This window comes from Catharus ustulatus, chromosome 10 (assembly GCF_009819885.2).
Source record: "Catharus ustulatus isolate bCatUst1 chromosome 10, bCatUst1.pri.v2, whole genome shotgun sequence".
Taxonomy (NCBI): domain Eukaryota; kingdom Metazoa; phylum Chordata; class Aves; order Passeriformes; family Turdidae; genus Catharus; species Catharus ustulatus.
Window position 1 is genome coordinate 10,686,806 of NC_046230.1, and position 21,253 is coordinate 10,708,058.

The following is a 21,253-nucleotide window of genomic DNA, read 5'->3' on the forward strand; positions in this document are numbered from 1 at the left end:
GAATACCTTTGCTTTTGCACTACTTCAGACAGAACAGTCTGTCAGTCCCTGGCTAAAATGCCCTGGTCTGGAGTTCACCAGTGCAGCAGGTGCTGGGCTCAGATCCAATAGGGTGTTTGTGAAACACTGCAGAGGAAGGGAATTGCCAGATCTGGGCAACAAAAGGTTTCAGCACAAAGGGGAAGGATTAATTGCCATGTCATTTGAAGGACTGAGATGGATCATAGTCCACTCTCAAGAGGTTAACATCAGTACCAAGGGGAATTTGGGGCATAGAGAAAGTATTGCTAATGAGCTCACATTACCTGAGCTTAGCTCCAGAAAGCACTGCAATGTCAGGCAAAAGTGCCATTCAGGAATCAGAGTCTGACTGGTGTAAAATAGGTGAGTCTGTGTGAGGTGTCAATGCTCATAGGAAAAATCCCCTGAAAAGGAAGGGAGATTAAGGCATTTCTGTTTCAGAATAAAGTATTGGAAACCCGCCAGGAGGATAGTAATATCACCCCCTGTTTAATGAGAGATGGAGACATTCACCAAGAGTTCTGACAGGGCAGCCCTTCCCCCAAGCCAAGTGCAGCTTGTTCAAAATGTCCAAGAGTAGCACAGTAATGAGATTTGGTAATTCACATAACCATTTCTCCTCACAGCATGAGCAATAACTGTTTAGTTACCTTCCCAGGGGTCCTGCCTGCAATAGCTCACCAAATGTTGACCTATAAATAACTGCCAGAAGGAGCTTTCTGACAAAGGATCTCAAATCACTGGCCAGCAGGTAAGTGAAGCCTAGTTTAGACTGTCCTTAGGCACTGCTGACAGGTGACAGACTGCAGGAGGAAAAAATTATGCACTGAGATATGGAGGCTCCTAAAGGCTAGAGTTGCACCCATTAATCAGGTTAGTTATACAATGTTATCGGCTCTTAAAATAAAGAGCTCTGACTTAAGATAAAAAGTGTAAAAATAAACCAAGTGAGTGACCTGGAAGTGCAGTGGCTCGTGACTTGTCTCCTGCTGCTCTCCCCTTCCATGAAGTACATGATCCAGGTGTAATGTTATGCTGCTTATTGCTTTCCAGTAATGGCAGCTGGCACCCAGTATTGCCCTGCACACTGTGGGGTTCCTTTCCCATTCTTCTTCATTAATTTCCTTTCCTACCTAATTAACAGCATTTTTTCCTTATAAGAAAGTCTAGGGAAAATGCCTTGTGCTAAACTGCATATTTTCTTTGATTTCACCCAAAGCTTGTATCAGCATACCAAAGGTAATTTTGTTTTTCCTTGTTTTCAGTGAGTGCAACAGGATTTTAGTCTGTTTGCATTCGATCTTGACATTTTTCTGTGCTTCCCCAAAACTACTGGGAATAGAGCAGAAAACCCCAAATCACTATTTTCAGTATTTACTAGGTTTTTTGGTGTAAAGCATGTATGTAAAGCCCAGCTAAGCTTTGTCCTCTGGCATATGCCCAGTTTAAAGCAGGGAATTCAGCTCAGGCTGTCAAGATGGAGTCAAGCAGATGCCAGCCTTTGGTTCAGGTGGATTGGAGAAATAGCAAAAGGGAAAAGTGAACTGCAGAATTCCATGCACAAGCCTAAGCCACACTTTCACGGTTTTTGAAGTTAGACACTAGGAGGATATAATTTGTCTTTTGTACTTTAAAAAATTTCACTTTGCTTACTTTTAGCTCACCTATTTCATTTTCAAAGGATACACAGATTCAATTACAAATTAGATTTTCCTGCACCTATAACTTGACAGAGAAATTCTTAGTTTCAGCACTGACAAGCTTTTCTGCCTAACAAAATAATTCATTACAAATTATTTAATATGACCTGAGGAGAGTTGTAAGACAGTAAAAATACTGCCTTAAAAATACTGTGTAGCATTCTCTCCCAAAAGATTACAACGGGATGTGTTTGACAGCCTTGGTTATAAAATCAGTCTAGTAACACTTATATGTACAAGAATTGTCAAACTTGGTGTTACTAGAGGTCAATTGTCATGTTCTCACTTAATACAAGTGTAAAAAGAGGTGACAAATTTCATTGTGGCCTGACAGTTTTAGATGTGCAGTAGATATAATATCAAAAGTATGTCTTACATCAGAAGTGGCATTTTTAACATTTCTCAACTGAATACACATCCTTCACAATGTTTTGATCTTTTTGTAGCAGGACATGAAAAATGCACATGAGAATGCTCTCTCCTGCTCTAGCAAGCTATTTCCTATGAGCCAAATATTTTAAGTGCTGCATTCTTTGTTATTTTGGATCAGTGCTGTGACAGGAACAAGCCTCAAGAGAGTTCTGGCACATTTTAGGACAAAGAAATTTTCAAGAAACTATCACAGTACATGTTTTTTTATGTTAGTATCACTTCTATTTTTCCCTCTTGCATTATGCTGTAACCCTATTAAATGGTAACATGGTTCCAATATCTTATTTTCATCCTAGCAGCTGACAAGGATGAGCTCAACTCTACCTGTATTCATTTGCATGATGGTGCTCTAGTTAACTAAAGAATCAGAAAATCCAATAAATTCTCAGACAGGAGGGATCTCAATAGTTGGCCAAGTGGAGTCCTTGCATGCCATATCTGCATAAGCTCCCCAAGAACTGAAAATACCAATGATAAATAGATATCTTCCCTTGAGGCTTTTTCAAGGCAGCACCATTCTTTGAGTCTAAGGGAAACAGCAGGGCTGCTAGCAGTGGCTTACAGATAAGATTCTGTAACTTAATCTCTACTATGTATTAGATAAGATGCATATATATATATGTACATTAAAGATTCCAGAATTATTGACACAATTAATTACTTGCCATATTCTGAGTGATTATGACTTGGTCAATATTATTGTTTCCCAGAAACTTTACATAGGAGTGAACAATATATTTCCAGGAATTGTTAAAGAAAATGGTTTGATATTTCACCTCAAGGATGGATGGAACTCATGCTGGTGGCCAAATCCCAAAATATTTTAAAAGTTTTAAAAGGACTGAAATGTGAAATCAGTTGTACAGCAGCATGGCATTCTGTTTTATCTCATATATTACATTTTTACTAGCAAACTGTGAAGATCTTTTTTTTCATTTGTGGTGTTTTTGTATCTTTCCGCACCTCCAATGAATATATTCCAAAAAATATAGGGGGAAGTTTGCATTCTAACAAAATAAAATTAAATACCTGAATTTTTACTGAGTGGAAATTATGTCAGAATATGTTGCACTTGAACTAGATGATCATTGTAGGTCCTTCAAATAATTTATCCTAACAAATTCTTTTACTGGCTAGTCAGTAAAAGCCTTAGAGTCCATAAACATTTGTGATGGGTCTTGGCAAAGCTGAGGAAGATCTCTGTATCAGGGAGGTTGAATATACAGCCTCAGCAGGGCATCTTCCTTCCCTGCCCTGCCTGTGAGGATATAGCACTTGTGTCTATTGAGATGCAGTTGCTTTGGAGACAGGAAGTGAAGAGTTGTTTTCTGCACAGGGACACAGACAGGCCAAGGAGCTGCACTTCACACCCCTGGACACTCAAACCCACTCCGTGTTTGGCTAGCTCAGATTAGACAGGAAAGGGCAAGAGAAAGGGGCTCTGTCCTGAAAGAAAATATGAACACTGTGAGTATCTTTCAAAGGGGTGACACAGCAAAGATTTACAAAGGATTACTGCAGTCTTAATGGAGACAAATCAGGAGTTTGGAACTGTGAGCAACAAGGACTTGGAGGCAGGCACACCTGAGTCTTCAAGCTGTGAGGCACCAGTTATAAATGAAACAACTCTTGTTGGGTATCAGGAAAACATCACTCAGAATAAATTATTTCAGTCTAGAATCTGGGAAGGATTATTTTTTAAACTACAGGGGTTTTAGCTAAAGTTGCCCATTAAAAATTCCAGTTTTGCTATTAGTTAAAGTATATCTTTGCTATTAATTACAGAACGTGGCAGCAATTTACACTGTGGTACATATGTTTTTCAGAGAGGAGAAGAAGCAGAGCAGGGCAGTCACGTCCCCAGCAAGCACCACTGCCTGGAGATCGTCTGCCTTGTACTAGGGACCATCACTCAAGAGTGAGACAGTGGCTAAGCAAAATCTTTTAATCTTGTAAGACCAAAGCAAACTTTTCAAGCTAATATTTGAAATAACTTTACAGATAAGGAAGAAGAGGCAACAAGAACATACTAACATTTTTTTATATATATTTGCCAAATGAATGGTTTATCTGCATGCTTCTTTAAAAAGGACAGTGATTACCACATCCCATTTTCACATTCAAGAAAAGTGAAGAACAGAAACTTCCCTTTGGAGCACTGAAATAATCCATTAATACTTACAAGACTGTTTTTCTAATTTTCCAGAAAATAATTTATAAGATTTAGCAGTTTTTCTCAAAAGAAAAGTTCCTTAGCCATTCACTGAGAAATTATCACACCAAGGAGAGCCTTTTTGCAGCCACCCTGCCCCCTGAGCCACTGAAGCAGCTAAAACCTGCACTCCTTTTCAGCAGCCCAGCTCATTCCTTCCTCCCAGCTGAGGAAAGCTGTGTGCTCTGGACTAAGGAGTCCAGTGTATTTTTCAGCGTGAGCATTTATTTTCTGGTCTGTGCAGTTCTAACCTGTCTGCTCTCACGAACATTATGGGACTCTGACGATTTCTAATGATGACAAAGTAATTCAGCACTGTCTGTGTTTATTCCTCCAGGAATACACTGCTTTAGCAGAAGCACATTTGCAATGTGCATGACCCCTGCTCTCCTTCATAAATCTTTCTGACAAAACGAAGAGATGGGGTAGCACTTGGAATAGGAGCTGTATCAACTGCTATCTATCATCTTCCTGCTTTAGGAATTGGTAAAAAAATTCTCAGATGTATTTAATCCAGTATAAAAGACATTATTTCGATTTTTTAAAAAATCTCAGATTATTTAATACAGTCTAAGAGGCATTATTTCATAAAGCTACCAAGCAGATCAGAGAAGCCCAAGAGAGCCGGTTCATTCAGGAGGTGAAAGCTAAAGGCAGGGCTAATTTCAAATGGAACTGTGGGTTTGAGGAGGTCTCAGAAGAAACACAATCACCAGTACAAAATTGATACTTCCAGAAACGTTGGCTGGGGTCCATGGGGCCACTGTGTCTGCGACAGGAAGGGAAGAAAAATTTCCTTACCATTATATGTGTGTCTTTCAGAACTTCTGGGGTGGGGCATTTCATTACTGGTGCAATATGGAATAGCCCCAGGACAGCTCTGCCTCTCATGGTCCTTTTAGACTTTCTGAGCAGCCAAGAACAACTGAGGGACTGAGTAACAACCAGTATTAACAGCAAAATAAAGTTGGATAATGTAGGTTAAAACCTTATTCTAGTGAGCGGTACATGCTGGGAAATAATGTTTTTTAATAATGCCACCTGCCATGGAGATCCAGTCAGGGTCAACTTTTACACACCCCCCTCTGCCACAGCAGGACAGGGATGCAGCTGCTGCCAAGAATGTTAAAGGCAGCTTCTCTGATCTCCTGCATGGAACTTCAGCACCATTCCCTGAAGGTTTCTGACATCATTCTAAAAAATTTCCTTTATATCTTCCTGTTGAAAAGCTGAAAGGCTGAAAAGAAAATGTAATTTTTTTCTTATTTCTGCATGTCTGAATTTTGTGAGCATGTCTTTCCACTGTTCCTGATGGAGCATGGGCTGGAAGTCCTCTCATCTGTTTATTCATCTGAGCAGAAGCAACATTCATTCTTTAAGCATTCTTTGAACCCAGCCTCCTGCACTAAAGCAATATGATTGCTTTTCTTTGCATCACAGAGAGAGTCATAATTATTCAAATTCATACTTATTTATTTATTTGGCTGGTAGAACTAAACTGAGAGAACAAAATAAAAATACAAATCTAGAGCCTGCAAAGCACTTCTTAACTGAGGAGAGCTTCCATTTGTATTTACACAGTGGTTTTTAAATTATTTGTTGTTGGTTTTTAAAAGTACTATTGATAAAAATTGTAACTAAAAAATTAAACTTGAGCACATTTCTGATTTTAGGGAAGCTGTGACTGACAATGAAATATGTTGTAGCCTGTCAGACCCTGTTTCCTTAAAACATTCTGAGAAGACTGAAGTATAAAAGCACTTTCAAGTTTGAAGCCTTACGTATTGAGTTCTGAGCTGAACTTTCTTGTGTGCATATATCACTAATTACTATCCTGGTGAGAGATTTTTTGGGGGAAAAGGGGGAAAAAATCCCCATACATATTGAAAAACCAAATGCTTTTATGTACGAAAAGAACTGCCGTTTTTTAGCAACTCATGCTCTTACAGAAGTATGGGCTGATAGTGGAAATAATGCCTACACTGTGGTTACAAAAGCAAGCTATTTTAATTGTTGCTATTGGAAGACAAGTATCAGCATACTACATCTTAAATCATCTGGAAAAATGTATTCCTTGGCTTTTTTTCCATTGAATGAAATGTTGTTTAAAAGAGAGAAAACAGTTCTACTTCCTGATATGTTTTTAGTGTGTCTTCAGGGCATTGCTATTTATTTTGCAAGGCCAGAGTAACTAAATGCTATTCATTTCCCTGAATTTTTGAAATAGGGCCTAACATCTATCAATTAAAGTGTCAGATGGACTTTTGTCTATTGTAAGCTACAATCACTGATATTTCAGAACTATTTGCTTTTGCATCAGTTCTCTACTTAACAATTTTTCTTAATTATGGCTTTAGAGAGAGAAATTTGTTTAACAAATGATAACATTCAAGAAACAAGAAAAGGTGCAGATGAAAAAGTAACAGTTGAGTACAAATAATTACAAAAAATAAATAATTAAAACAACGAAAAGCTAAAAAGCAGCTTCTGGTTCACTCTAACGGCCAACTAGCGCTAAAAAAGTGGATTTCTCAGTTAAAAGCATCTCCTGGCTTTTGCTACTGGAGCAAAATCTTCATGGCTGCACACTGAAAAATGTATTTAGTTCATTTTTTCAGCCAGGTTGTGTGCATACTGGAGAGTTACTGAGCAAATGTTTAATGGACAAAGACTGGAAAGGTCATGCAATCTTCATTGCATATTTTTTTAAACCTTTGGTCTTGCTGTGTTTGCCATCACAGATATATTCAAATTGCCATCCTGATGTTTTTGTTCATCCAAACCTGCATCCCAGTTACTATTTTCAGGCTCCCTATCTCAGCATTATGACTAAGAGAGGGCAAGGAGCCAGTCAGGAGACAGTGACTTGCTGGGGCACTTCTGGAAAAGCAGTCTCAGCACACTTGGAGGATGTGGTCACTGCCTACCCTGTGGCAAGTTCCCCTTTCACATCCTCTGATGTGGACAGTTTGAACCATTTTTTAAGACTTATTTCAGTGTCTCTTCCCCATTCCCAGTGCCAACAGCCTCCCCAGCCTTCAGTGTCTGACAGTTCCATAAAATTATGTGGCCTGTGTGTGTATGTAAATAGGCACAGGTACAGAGGTGTGTGGGGAAGTCTCATGGTCAGCAATGCTGTGCTGTGTTTTCTCTGGGCTAAATCTCTGCCCTAGAGCCAACAGCAAGGGCATTACAATGGCTCTGGACTCCTCTGAGAGCCACAGCCCATATCACCACCCCAAGGGAGAGCAGAGCTGCAGATTGCTGGGCCTGATGGGCCATGTGTCCTACTCATACCTGTAAACTGGAATACGGGTGACACCCACACTGCTGCTTGAGCTAGCACTACCCTGAACAACAGATGCAGCAGCCCAGTTCTGCAGTTCCAGCTCCCCCTCTCTACAGACACTGTATTTTCAAGGTTAACTCTGGGTAAAGTTGAAACAGAGCACATTTGAAATAGCACTTCTATTGTAAAATGGGATTTCTTTATTAGCACAACAGGCTCTATCCAATATCTGGAAGATCCCCTTCCTCCAGCGTGGTGAAGGACAGCAAGGGAGTGTGAACTGGATGAAATGGGAGGCTAGGCTCATGTAGTTCAAAAGGCTCTCGAATAACAGCCTTGCACAAGCCCTGCCTTCTCCTGAGAACTTCAGCCCAGTTAGCATGTTTGAAAGTTATATCTAGTGCAAAGATAATTTTAGAATGGTTTAACCACCTGTGGTTTAAGCTCTGTTAGCCAGTCTAATAACTAACAGTGCTATCACTGATGCTGAACATTTAATTAGGAGCAATTTGCAATTACTTACTGCAGTATTTGGGACCATAAAGGAGGTGATGTGCCTTCATTCCAACATGATACTTTAGGCTGTTTGGAAGCTGTGGGACCCATCCTCCAATTACACAAAGCAGGCTGAGCAGCAGGGTGTGAGAGCAAAATCCCCAAACTTGGCTTACATGGATCATGGGTACAAAATTGCAAAACAATAAAATAGATAAAGAGACAGAAGAGATGGCAGGAGAGCAGGAAACATCCTGGAACAGACAGATGCTTCAAAATCCATGTTTTAGTGTGAATAATACAATAAATGGGAAAAGAAGCAGACTGACAGAAACAGAGTGATATAATGGAGACAGTACAAAGTACATAAGGCAGTAAAAATCCATCCCAAAAACCAAACTAAAAGATGCTCTGTATCTGACAGCTACTCAAATGCACAAGATATGAGAAGCATCTATGTGTAACTGTTGGGATTAATCCCTGTATCTAATGTCAAAAAAGATTTTTTCAAGTGTGCATTGCTTTTGTACCAAGGCTGCCAGTGCATGACTAAATAAGTATTCACATGTTATTTAAAAATAATTTTTCTCTCTTGGGTAGCTCTATCCTGTATTACCATATGAATGTAAACTAGCTGACATTGTGATGGGTTGGAAGATGTTTCACAGACATTTATTAGGTATTTAGTTGCATTTCCTATTTGAAAATATTTTCAGTGTTGTGCTGGATTTCTAGATAGCCAAATAAATAGGTAGCAAACTAAGTCTGGAAAAAATCAGTCCACAATAACCTGCAGAATCTAAAGTACTGCAACCTATCAAAAAACCTTTCAGAATTCAGATGCAAAAGAAAGGAATTTTTTTGATACTCAGGATCTCAAAAAAACAGCCACTTTAAGCCTGCCTGAGGAGGAAATTATGACCTTAATGATCTTAACATTTCATAAATGATATCAGTGGACCCTGCAAGGGAGTCAGTGCATTTGTAACACTTTTCCTCAGTGCAATATTGAAATAGAGTTACTGCAAAAAACACTGCTGGACTGGCAATTGTGCAGTATTTTGATGGATTTAGATGAGATTTAGAGAGGGCAAACTGGGAAAAGATGCCTGTGTAATTTAAACTGTGTTTGCTAAGCAGAACAACATCCCAGCTATAAAGCTGTACAAGGAAAAACAAAGGTTTGGTATTTTCCCTCACTAGAAATATGAGTAGCGTGGGACTGAGGCAAGGAAAGAAACTAAACAATCAATTCAATATTCACACAAAGAACAAACAAATTAAAATTACTCTTCTCATGACACAGAGCAAAATTTCATGACAAATATGCTTTTATCATCTTGAAGTGATTTGAAGTTATAAGGTTGATGAAGATGAAAGACAGTAATAAAAGCAGTTATCACTAAGACTCTGCTCAGAGCAGGGGTGACTTGTGCTGTTCTCCCTCCCAGCTCTTTGCAGCCTTCAGTCAAGCATGGCCAGCCTGGACAGAGGACCTGCATGGAAAGGTGGGAAGAACAAAAGCTGGCTCAGACTGAGGAATTTTGCAGGTTACAGGGTTGTGTCAGCAGCCTAAGCACACAACAACTGTTGTTGCTTGCTAGCCTGGGAACAATAAATCTCTGTCTAGCTCCACACTTCTAGCCATTGCCAGCCTGGATGAACAGATCCATCAGCAGTTTCCATAAGGCACATCCTCTGTTCCAGCAGAGGTGAACACGTATGCCTGAGCTGGAATTCTAGCAACAGTGGAGGTGGTGGCACAGCAATAGAGGAGGCTGAAGAGCAGTAAAATGCTCTTTATTTCACCCCATGCAGTGCCCCAGGCTCTGACCCACAGCAGTCACCCTTTGCAGCACAAAAGGGCATACACAAAAGAACACACATTTGTGGCCTGTGTACTGTATAGCTGCAATCCCAATTAGGTCTTTTTCTCTGCTTGCACCTAGATAAAACACCCAAGACGCAAACCACCACCACAACAGCAAAACCTCCCTAACTCAGTAAATGGTATCATAACGGTGGACAGAAAAATAAAGAAATGAAGTTAATTACTGCATAGCTTCCTTGCACAAAAACTGGGGTAAAAGTGCAGCTGACCAGTCTGCCATGGACCCTGGGATTTCCCCTGGCAGATTGGAAAGAGGCTTGCTAGCACACGTGCCATGCCAGGGACTGGCTGTATGCAGGTACCCAACTATTATAGGAAATTCTCACACACAGAAATCAATAGCTGCAAGCAGTTGGCACAAGTCACATTTTGAGTACATGCTACTTGACAATGAGAGCTATGCAATGGTGATTTATTGTCACAGGAAATTCTGCCTCCATGTCTCTTTCATTAAATAACTTATTCTGTCATTATTTCTAGCAAGCAAAATAAGGCAAGATCAAGTTAAATGATTTCTGAGGCCAAAAATTGCACTGAAGTTGGGGGTTTTTTTGTAAAGTGTGGAAATGACCACTGAAAACAATTGTTTGTCTGTCCAGCACCTTCTGAAGAAGACCTGCTTTCCTACACATGCCAAACCAGCTAAGACAGTGAGATCTGATGAACCCTAAAAGAACAGAATGTCTTGTTCATTTACATACAGTAAACACATGTTTCATCCAAACACAATTGTGAAATAGTTTTGAAATCCTTCTTTCATTGCAGTTTGGAGACTGTTGGCTAACAAGATTCCCAGAAGGTTTTATTGTCTCTTGTTTACATGGGAAGATCAAATTACAAAAAAAAAAAAAAATTAAAAGTTTTGGAAATATAATTTGTGTTTTGTTTCCTGAGTACTTTATTTCTGTTGAACTAGTATTTCTAAGATTAAGCATCAGGCACCTTCAGGATCCTTCCAGCATAAACTTATGCTTTAAAGAAAGACATGCGTAAAAACTGGCACACATCATGATTGTCTGTCTTTATCACCACAGTCGAGATAAAATTTAGAACTGGAAACACGGCTGTCTAGCAGTCATAATTCTGTCTGCATTTATCTGGCACTAGCTTCCCTTACTCTTTATTTTGATTCATTCTCTATTTTATTCTCAAAATATTTTCTTAGATTGAGTACCTGTAGCACTAATGCCTGACACGCTGAGTAATTCTAATTCTGGCCACTTACAAGAGTAGGTGTGGAGGCTGTGCAAGACTTCACAGAATCAAATCCAAAAGACAAAACTGGCCCAGATTGTAAAGTCATCATGGCAGCAGAAAAATGAATTTCCATGAAAAGATGTCTTGGAGAAAATTCTGTGTATGTCAAGGAGCAAAATCTCAAAGTTTTCCAGCAATGGATGCTGCAGAGCATTCCAGGAATCAAGGCATGCCCAAAGGATAACCAAAACAAACCAGGCTAGATAGCAAGTTTTTCCTTCAGAAACAGAGTTTAGTTTTGAAACAGATGTAAGTGTAACAAGCTTGGTGGTCTCTCCTGGATGCCTGGGGGTCAGGGAAACCCACACCATCAGGACCTGGTCTGACAGAGGCCAACCCTCGTCTTCTCTTCAGAGAGTCTTACAGCACAGACAGAGTAACAATGGGAAGGAGGCAGGAAAGGACAACAAACAGCAGGAGATGCAGCAAGGCACAACATTTTTCATCTTCAGAAGTAATGCTTTGTAATTCCTGTAATGAGTTTCACTGATGAGCTTGAAGAGATCTGTTAATGAATTCCTCAACTCACATAATGTCTTTCTGTCATAGCAGTATTAAATTGATACATAAACAAGTAAACTGAGAAGCTGGGGAAGCCCATTCCTGGCCAAACACGAACAGCCCAGCAGGATGAGGGGTGCAGCAGCACCTCCCATCCCACAGCATGGCCTCAGGAACGTGCTCACCTGTGCCCCAGGAGAAAGACAGCTGGGCCAATGCTCCTCTCTCTCCTTCCAGACCCTTCCTGCTCATCTGCTCAGGTCCTGCAAAGTTCCAGCTTTTGCTTTTGTGCAGGTCACAGCACCCACAATATGGTTTAGTGAGAATAGCACCAAACCTTTGAGCATCAGTGGTCCCTGAAGTATGTGTGTGATTAGGAGAAAATCACCCCAGTCGAGCTCGTGGCCACACCAGCCAATTATCACAATCAGCAGTCATCCAAAAATCCAAAAGTAGAACAATGACAATATGGAAAAAGAAATAATTTTATGATTTGCCTTTACCCAGAGACTATGTCATAAAATAGGCACGAAAAATCATTTGTTTCTACTTAAGTTTTACTCCTGTGCTTCCTTTTTTTGTGAATAAAATGTCCATTAAGTATTTAGGGAATGTCATGAGTCAGAGGAAGCTTGCATGGGACTTTCAGTGTACAGTATAGTACTATTGTTTTAAAGTCATCAGCTTAGCAAGGATATCACCACATTAAGAATGACTTCCAAAGCCACAAAAAGTAGAATTTAGTCATGACAAGCCCTCTCTATCTACTAAAAATAATTGCAAGACTGGAATTTTTTATTTAACAGTAATCAGGACACCAAAGAAATTATGGAAGCAATAGCACAGTTACAATGTATGCATTGTCATTGATGGATCAGATATAAAAATTATTCTGATCATTTCAGACAAGTGGGAGCCAAGCAAATAAGAAGTAGGAATTTTCAACATTTGATCTGGATGTGCAGGTCCTCACAGAAGAATAGCAATTTAAACATCTGTTACTCTCTGTTACAATTTCAATATTCAGAAATCGATGTCATGATTTTTTTTTTCTGGAAAGGACCCTGTGTTGTGACTCAGTATTTGGTTCAAATTATACTTAATTAGAGTAAATCATTGCTGCAAATGTCAGTGAGTTGTAATTCAGATAGAAATAATGGAACTCAAAAGTAATTTGATTTACAGCTCATGATCACCTTGGGAGGTGCTTTCTAGAAGAGGTCATTCCAGGAAGTCCTTAAGAGAGTACTGGGGTTAACGATTGTCTGAGAAATTCTGAAGGGGTTTTTTGTTGGCAAGAGGTAGAAAGGTCAAATCAAAGAGGCACTTTTTGTCATAGAAATATTCTCAGTACAAAAGCTTCACTCAGAGAAAATAGTGTAGCCATGTACTCATTCCCTAGCAGATCAGAGGTATGGAACTGGCTCTGTTGTTAATAAAAATCCAGTTTCATGACAATGCCTGCAATTTACTTCTCACAGAAGAAGCTATGTGGCCAGAGGCACTACTATGAGCAGATGGAGCTCCTATCTACATACTTTCAAATTATTATTTTACTGCACCTATATTAAACAACCCCAAAATTTTAACCCTTATTGTAGTCATATTTAACAGATAATGTTTAGGCCCTAAATTTAAAATTATTTTCAGAGAAAATAAAAACTGTGAGGGTTTATTTATACCTCTCTTGCTTTACTTTTTAGACAGTGTTAACACTGTACAGCCACTACACCATGGACTTACTGAACCATGGACTCATCTGCAATGCAGCAGCTCAGCAGCAATTCATTTTTGCTTTACTTAAAGTCTAACTTTTAAATTATTTTTTTAGCCTGGCTGGACAGAAATAGAGCCCCATTCTATTTTAGAGACATAACAGAAAAGGCCACTTATTCACATGCCTCAACAACTGGCTAGTTTTGACTGACACCATAATATTGTGCAGATCTAGGCATTTTATCTCCCCTACTGGAATTCAGATTTACCTTTAGTTGATCTACCACTCTCAGAGCCTTAGCTGTGCAGAAAATTGTAACATGAGCAAAAATATAAACCAAGGTAAAACTACGTCATATGCCAACCATAATATGAAAGGAAACCTCCAACTTAACTTACCATCTCTGTGGCACATGGGAATTCCTTATCCCTGAAGGGGGTGTGACATCAAAGCCAAAGACAGGTCACCCAGTAAGTTCTGAAATGAAAGAGGCACCATATCACTGCTGATTGGTCATGCTCACTCCACAGAAATCTCCGCCCAATGTTATCACTTTCATTATTTTTATTGTAAGAAAAAGAGGGAGCACTTGCAATATCCCATTTGGGGAACAGCAGCCCCGTGGGTGCTGGTTGCTCATGCTCACCTAAGCCTGAGCCTTTCCAAGTAACCCTTGCCATAAGCTTTCCCAGCCCTGCTTTATGTAGAAATGTTCAGTTCCTTTCCTGCTTTATAAGCTTCTGTTTTGTTTGGTTTAACAACCAAGCACCCTAACCCAGCTCAGGGACAGCTGCATTTCACACCACCGAGAGGGCACAGAGCAGTTGGGTGACACACCAGGGGGACACTGGCCAGAGCAGACTGCAGGAGCACCCTGTGCCTGTGCCCTGGGGAGGCAGGCAGGGCACAGAGGCAGCAAGGCAGGCTCTGCTCTGGCCTAACAGCTGGCCCATGTCTGAGGGTGGACCAAAGCTCTCACGCAAAGGAACGCGTACCAAGGAGCACGGGCAATTGCTTTTCTTGGTACGTGATGCTTGCTTCTTGTGTTTTTTGGGTTCAATACCTACTAATAATCTCTTCAGCAATTTGTTAGTGGCCTCAGAATTCTCTAGTTTTTTTTATGGTTTTACTTGTTTTTCCTCTAACTCACACTGCCTTTTCTCTTTGGCTGTCTGTTTTTCAGTGTTTGTTGTGGTATCGCAGGCGTCACCCAGAAATCAGTGTCTCACTCAGGCGTTACATAACAGTTACACCAAATATTGCTGAGCTTTCCCACTGTTTACAAAGCAAACTCAGTTTGCTCTTCATGTTTTCCAGTACACAACTGTCAGCTTACAAATGAGAACTGAGTCATTTTTGCCGAACCATCGTCTTTCCACCCCCTGTATCCCAGTCCCAAGGGACAGGGAGCACACAGCAAGAACAGCCTGACGAGAAAGGACAGATAATCTGCTGCTGTCAAAGAGGGAAGTTGTTTTAACTTGATGTAAGTGGTTATGAGGTTATTTCAATGCTAATAATAAGTCTTTTACTTTAGCAGTGTTGATGCAGGGGGTTTTTTTTAACTGGTTGTTCTCCTTCCAATTTCCAACATTCATTACTAAGACCTAAATCTTTGGCCAAGAAAGAGTAAACTCTGTCTTCTGTGACTTCCCTAAAATTACACTGAATTACACATTCTGTGGCCTCCACCCCAAATCTACGGCCATGCATCCATAAAGGCTGCTTGCAATTAAAGTCTAAAAGTGAAAAAAGTTGGTTTGGTTTTCCTCCTGTATCTTAATCTGAATGTGTCACAGAGCAGTCAGGTAGTGATCCTGAGCAAGGCAGACCCAGCTTCTGGGCCAAATCCCATCTCTTACCTGAAGATTTCCCTCTGTCCTCTGCCAGCCCTGACATGGTTCTTCTGTGTGCATGTGCTTTGGAAAAGGGGCCAGGGAGGAAATGTAGGCTATGCAGAGCATGATTCTCTTGATGTCAGTATTTCCCAGTGTAAGCTGTAGAGCCAAGGGGACCTGTTTCTCACACATCACAGCTCTCCTTCTAAAAGTTTAAAGCCATGAGCAATAATTTTCTTATGCAATACTTTTCCAGGCCGCTGGATAAGAGGCAGTCCAAAGAACCAGTGTGTGAATCTGCTCTCAGACAGCTCTTCACTCCATCCTGTGTGTTCCCAACAGGCACAGAAATTATGCAGCACCAGCACCACTACCCTGCCCTTTGGGTGATGGATGTTAGCAGTCATGAATAATCACTGAATCCATGAGAACTCAGAGGAGCTCATTCCTTTGCAGTCCTAATACTGTCACACCATGATCCAGCACTGTGTCTCAGAGAAACGAATTGGCCTTTTCTCTTTTTGTACCTCCACATTACCAGCCATTAGCATTTCCCTGCGATGGATTTTATAACCAGATTAGGTGATATTCTTCACAGAACTGGTTTCAGACTTTCCAAGGCACAGTGGAGGAGAAAAGTTGTCACACAGGCAGCTTCACTACTGCTGTAATGCCTTCTGGGCTGCAGTGAACTGAAATACTTTCATTTTAAAGGCACGGCTTTGAAAGAGCAATTTCACCTTCTGAGTTGCTAATGAAATAACTACATTCATGCCAAATTGAGACTGGTATTGCACACTAAAAAGAGACAAGGAACAGCTGTGTTTGACATTATGGCAAAAGGGTTTCCTTCTCAGCTCCCAGATCTGTGCACAAATAAGCAAAGCTGCAATTGCACAGCTTTGAGACTCCCAACATCCTTGCCTGTTACGCATTTTTCTCAGGGTTTGCCCTAAGGCTGCATGGAGGAAAAATAAAGAAGAAACCTATAGAAATAGGTGTCTTAATTGATATTGTTCTTGAAGCTGATGACCAGATGTTTGAAGTTAAATGTGAGCAGTCCAGGCACACTGAACATTCACGCCACCTGAGTGCTTTGTTTTCTTTACTTTCCAAGAACCCTTGGATGACTTCATTGCATCTTAAAAAAAAAAAAAAAAAAAAGATAACCACAAGTAAATAAACAGCTCCAGTTTACACCCACACAATGATAACTGCATTAATGAAATGGTTCCTTTTTCCACTGTGGTAAAACCATCCAGCATCATCCTTATAAATTTCCGTGTTGTTCAAAACTACCATAGAGGGGAAAAATTAATTGCTCATAATTAATTAATTATTTTGCTATTAAAAACAACCAAATGGAGCTTTAGGTCATAGCAGTGTTTTATCTGGATGACTCATGTCAATCTTCCTGACACACACTTCACTCTCTTCTCTGTTGTGCCTGAGCAGAACTATTAATGGGCCTTTGCAAAAGGCCTTTAACATTTCCTAATAATATTTCCCCTGCTCCTCACCTCATTACTATCCATTTCATTCAGCTTCGATTTATTTCTTCTCATACATACTCAGAACGTCCTGGGAACCTTTGGTTTCTGGGTTCATCAGTGACACACTTGGCTGAAATGCACTCATTTGACACTCTGCCCTGACCACTAACAGGCAGCCATACCCTGCTGCATGCAACTGTTTGAAGATGATTAAATTGAATTGCCTAATCTTTTCTCATGACCCATATTGCAATTTTCTTTGTGGCACAGCCTCCCCTCCAGCAGCACTGCCTCTGTATTAATCCACTTTGCACTGCCCCCAAACTGCAGCCATAGCAAAGTTTGATTATTGCCTGAAGTAATACATTATGCAATGAAAATTGTGCCTGTCCTGAGCACTTACGCCTCAGCATCAGCAGTGTGTCCAAAATATTAATCTTTATGGCTTCATCTAACACCAGATGAGATATGGTCAGTGTTTGCACATGGTCCACAGGGTTTCAGTTGACATGATACATTCCCTGCTCCCATTTGCAGAAGCCAGAAGAAAGGCCAGCCCTGGTACCCAGCTGTGTCACAAACAGCTGCTATACAGGGCTGGAGGAGGCAACAAATTGTTTTCATGTTTCATGAACTGCATTCAAGCTGTTTGCTGGATGGACATGGTGAGCCAGTGTTGGGCAGTCTCTTTAGGAATATCCAGGAGCCTGCATACACTTGGAATAGAGGGTGATTTGGGTTATGTGGTAGTCATGTGGGCACTCACTTCAGTCTATCACCCCTGAGTCTGTGACCTCATAGAAAATTACTTTCAACTTGGTCTTCTCCTTAACACTTATGAAATTATCCACTGGTTGTTACCAGTGTTTCCTGAAGATGAAATAGTTCAGTTGAACAGAGCAGAGACTTTAGGCAGGGAAAGAGATACTGCTCTTTTTGCAATGGGTTAGTCATCCCTTTACCTGCTTTCTTTGGGTACAATGATGGTCTGCAGAGCCGGGAGTGCCAACCCCAGGTTTGGCAGAGAAGGCAGGAAATATAACCTGTGGTTGCCTTAGAAAAATCCCCTTGGGAATTGGGCATCAAAGCTGGCTGTCTATTCAGGATTGCAGGTAGAGCCCACCCCCAGACTGTTCACTGCACTGAGCCCATGTGGAGCAGCTATTTGATGTATACAAAATAGAAGCCCTTTTCTAAGTGTTGAACTTGATCTGTGAGTCTGCAGTTAAGTATCTTTCTTTTACAAAGGAAATTTTTCCTGAAGTTTGCTGGATTTGCTTCACAGTAAAGTGCTTTTCATTCAAGATGTCTTTGTGTGTTGACAACCTTGTCTGAAGGTTATTTCATTGTATTCTCCTTGATCAAGTGCTGTTCACAATACAGTGGATGTCATAACCCAGTAATCCCATTTAATAAAATTCAAAAAGTCTCCTGACTAGCGAGCAAAAGGAGGTCCTACTCAAAAAAATCACCAGACCTTTATACTGAACTTGTGACTAATATCAAATCAGAAAAGGCTTTTAATTTTCCTCTTCTTCTCACTTTGAGTGAATTTGGGTTTGATTAATAGATCTAGATATCAAAGTCCTGAAAATCTGCACACACACTATAATGAAGGCCAAAAATATTTCTGATGGGTACATCACTTCATAAGGCATCCTGTTAATTCCCTTGTCTCTTGAACTACCTAAAGCTGATGATGTTGCACATTTTTCTCCTAAAATAATTAACTCTTACCAAAATCCATTAGGCTTCATTTACTCAAGCATAACAAGCTTGTTCCTCAGAACACTCAGTTTGTCTTTGATATCAGAAACATGAAAATAATGTGAAAGGAAGAGGCTCTAGATCCATAAAGGGCAGGGGTGTTTCAAGTGTTATCTCCTATTTCCCAAGGGAATTACTTCAGCTTGTGAATTTGTCCAAGAGCTTGGGTGCTGAAACTCCTTACTATGGCTTGTGCAGGACTAATCTGACTATACTGGGAAAAGTGGAGCGGCTTCTGTATAAGAATGAGTACCACAAGAACACCTGTAAGGAAACACTCTTCTCTTGAAGCTGCTGCACTTTACTGAATATTAAGTGCTTATGGAGCTGTGTTGAAAAATGCAATGATACATGAGTTGTAGAACCTCTGCATGGTGGGAGATGGGGGAAACCACCTGAGCAGCAGGATGCTCTCTGCACTTCAGCAATACTACGTCCAGTCTACAGAAGATATTAAGACACTCTTTTTTTGACAGGAATTCAAGCATTCCAACAGGTGTAGGAGTTTTCACGCGAGTTTCATGCTTAAGTTAAAATAGCTATGCTTAAGTTTCATACCCTGTTAAGAACTGATGTGGGTGAACCATCTAAGGACTAGAGGGGGATGACCAACTCTTTACCATCACTACAGCAAGAAAGCCTCTATGTTGTTCATGTTGCAGCCTCTGAAATGAGCAAAGGCTGCTGACTTTCCTGCCAACAAAAGCTCCAAGCATTTTTAGATGGAGGAAAATTAGAAATGATGACAGCACAACATGTGTAATTTAATGCAGCCTGCCTTAAATACCCTGAAAAGTCAGAAGAAAAGGCATCTTGCACTTCCCTTTCTCAAGGATCACATACAGCTGGTGTGCATTTCCAAACAGCTGCAACATTTGTCTGAGGAAGATACAGGAATCTGTTTAGTGTCTGCATATTTTTCTGAAGAGTGCTTAGCAAACTATGGGGATGATCAGCACTTTAAAAAAGTACCTTACTATGGGCCAATTCCTCCATGTCATACACTGCAGAGACCTCAAACCCACATCCAGTGTGATTTAAACCTAAATATACATTAAGCATAACATATACAAGTACCCAGAAATACCCAGAAATACACTCACCACTGTGGTAAAAGGTGGTAAAGCAATAAGGTTACCATGGATTTTAACGTGCAGAGGTCACAAATATCAGCAAAATAAAACATTCTTTCAGAAGTTAAATAAATCTGAATGTGGGAGAACAGAATACTTAAATGAAGACTTCCAAGCACTTGGTGTTTTCCCCGTTGGGTTATGTAACTGACATCTATGTTTTACAACTTGAACAAACCTTATAATGTTATAGTAGCACATAAATGCAGCGCATAATGTAGATAAAGAAATAATTGTCCGTGTATGTTGCAAACCACCCAAAACAGCTAAAACCAAAGCAAGACATTTAAGATAGAAACATCCAAAACAAACCAAAAATAAGGTTATTTACAGACATTAAGAGTCAGGGTTTGATACAAGTTCCAAACCCTCAGTTAGAACATTAATCTGTAGATTTATTGCCAGCCTCATTTCCTCAGCATCACCAGAAAATTAATGGACATTTGCCTGATACAATCATATCTGAATCAAGCAGTTCCATCCATAAACCTGGTACAATGAAATTATATTAACAAGATCCCTGCAGTGTAATTTTACATTTCAGTAGGTCTCAAGCTGTTACAGATCTGTACCTCCAAAAGTGAAGCAACCCCAAAGTGTTGATGATAAGTCTGTTTTGTTGTCTTTTGCGGCCAGCAGCAGAAAGTAACCTCATAGAAAGTTTAGCCTTTGTTTTGGGATGTGAAGGATGCGAACGTCATGGCACTAGGAAGAGAAAGGAAGATCCTAAAAACAACAGCGGGCATTAGCGCATCTTCAGATGTGTAATCAGAGCCTTAAGGCTGAGTTGCAATAATTAAATAAACTGGATTTCAATATGGGATTGGTTGTGGAGTCACGTTTCCACCCTAAGCCTAAAGAAAATGAGGGCAGGAGGAGGGAGTCTAATGGATTCACAAAGGACCTCAGTGCTGCAAAATAGCTTATTGGTTTTGCTATTTAGCAAAGCATTCCAGCAGAATTGAACCTTCCTTTGGGCCTCTTTCCTCACCCAGCATCACATCCTCACCAGCTGGCTGGCAGCACAGCCAGCAGTCCCAGCTGGACACCAGCAGTGCTGGTTACCACCTGACTGGTACTTGTCACAGCTAAGGTGAGACAGCCAGGGCTGGCAGCACCATCAGCCCTTTCACTGGCATTCCTTACCAGTCTTCATACACCAACTCTACACATTTTCATCTTCAGTCCTTATTCTCCTACAACCCTGAACACAACATATTTTCTTCTACAGACTTTTTTCTTATACAGCACTGTTTCTTTTTCTCAAAAGCCTCTCTGTCAATTCTGTACAACTCTGTCTCCTTATCTCATAGGTCTCTATTAATTCTGACTCCATTCTCTTATCAGCAGTTTGCACTGATTCCTTTACCTATGAGCCATTTTACATATCTTTGGCTCCTTCTATCTTTCTACAGGGCTGGCTACCCCAAGCTCTCCCTGGCCGTCTAGCCCTGGACTGTCCCTCATGTAACACCATCTTACCTGACCTGGCTCTTACACAACCACA

At 40.4% G+C, this 21,253-nt stretch overlaps 1 long non-coding RNA gene across 1 annotated transcript in view; it reads right to left on the reverse strand.

Annotated features, from left to right (window-relative positions):
* LOC117001004 overlaps positions 1 to 21,253 on the reverse strand; it is a 117,636-nt gene that overhangs the window by 77,892 nt on the left and 18,491 nt on the right. The window contains exon 4 of the long non-coding RNA XR_004418894.1: positions 13,914 to 13,992. This is a non-coding gene — a long non-coding RNA (uncharacterized LOC117001004). The remainder of the gene's footprint in view (positions 1 to 13,913; positions 13,993 to 21,253) is intronic.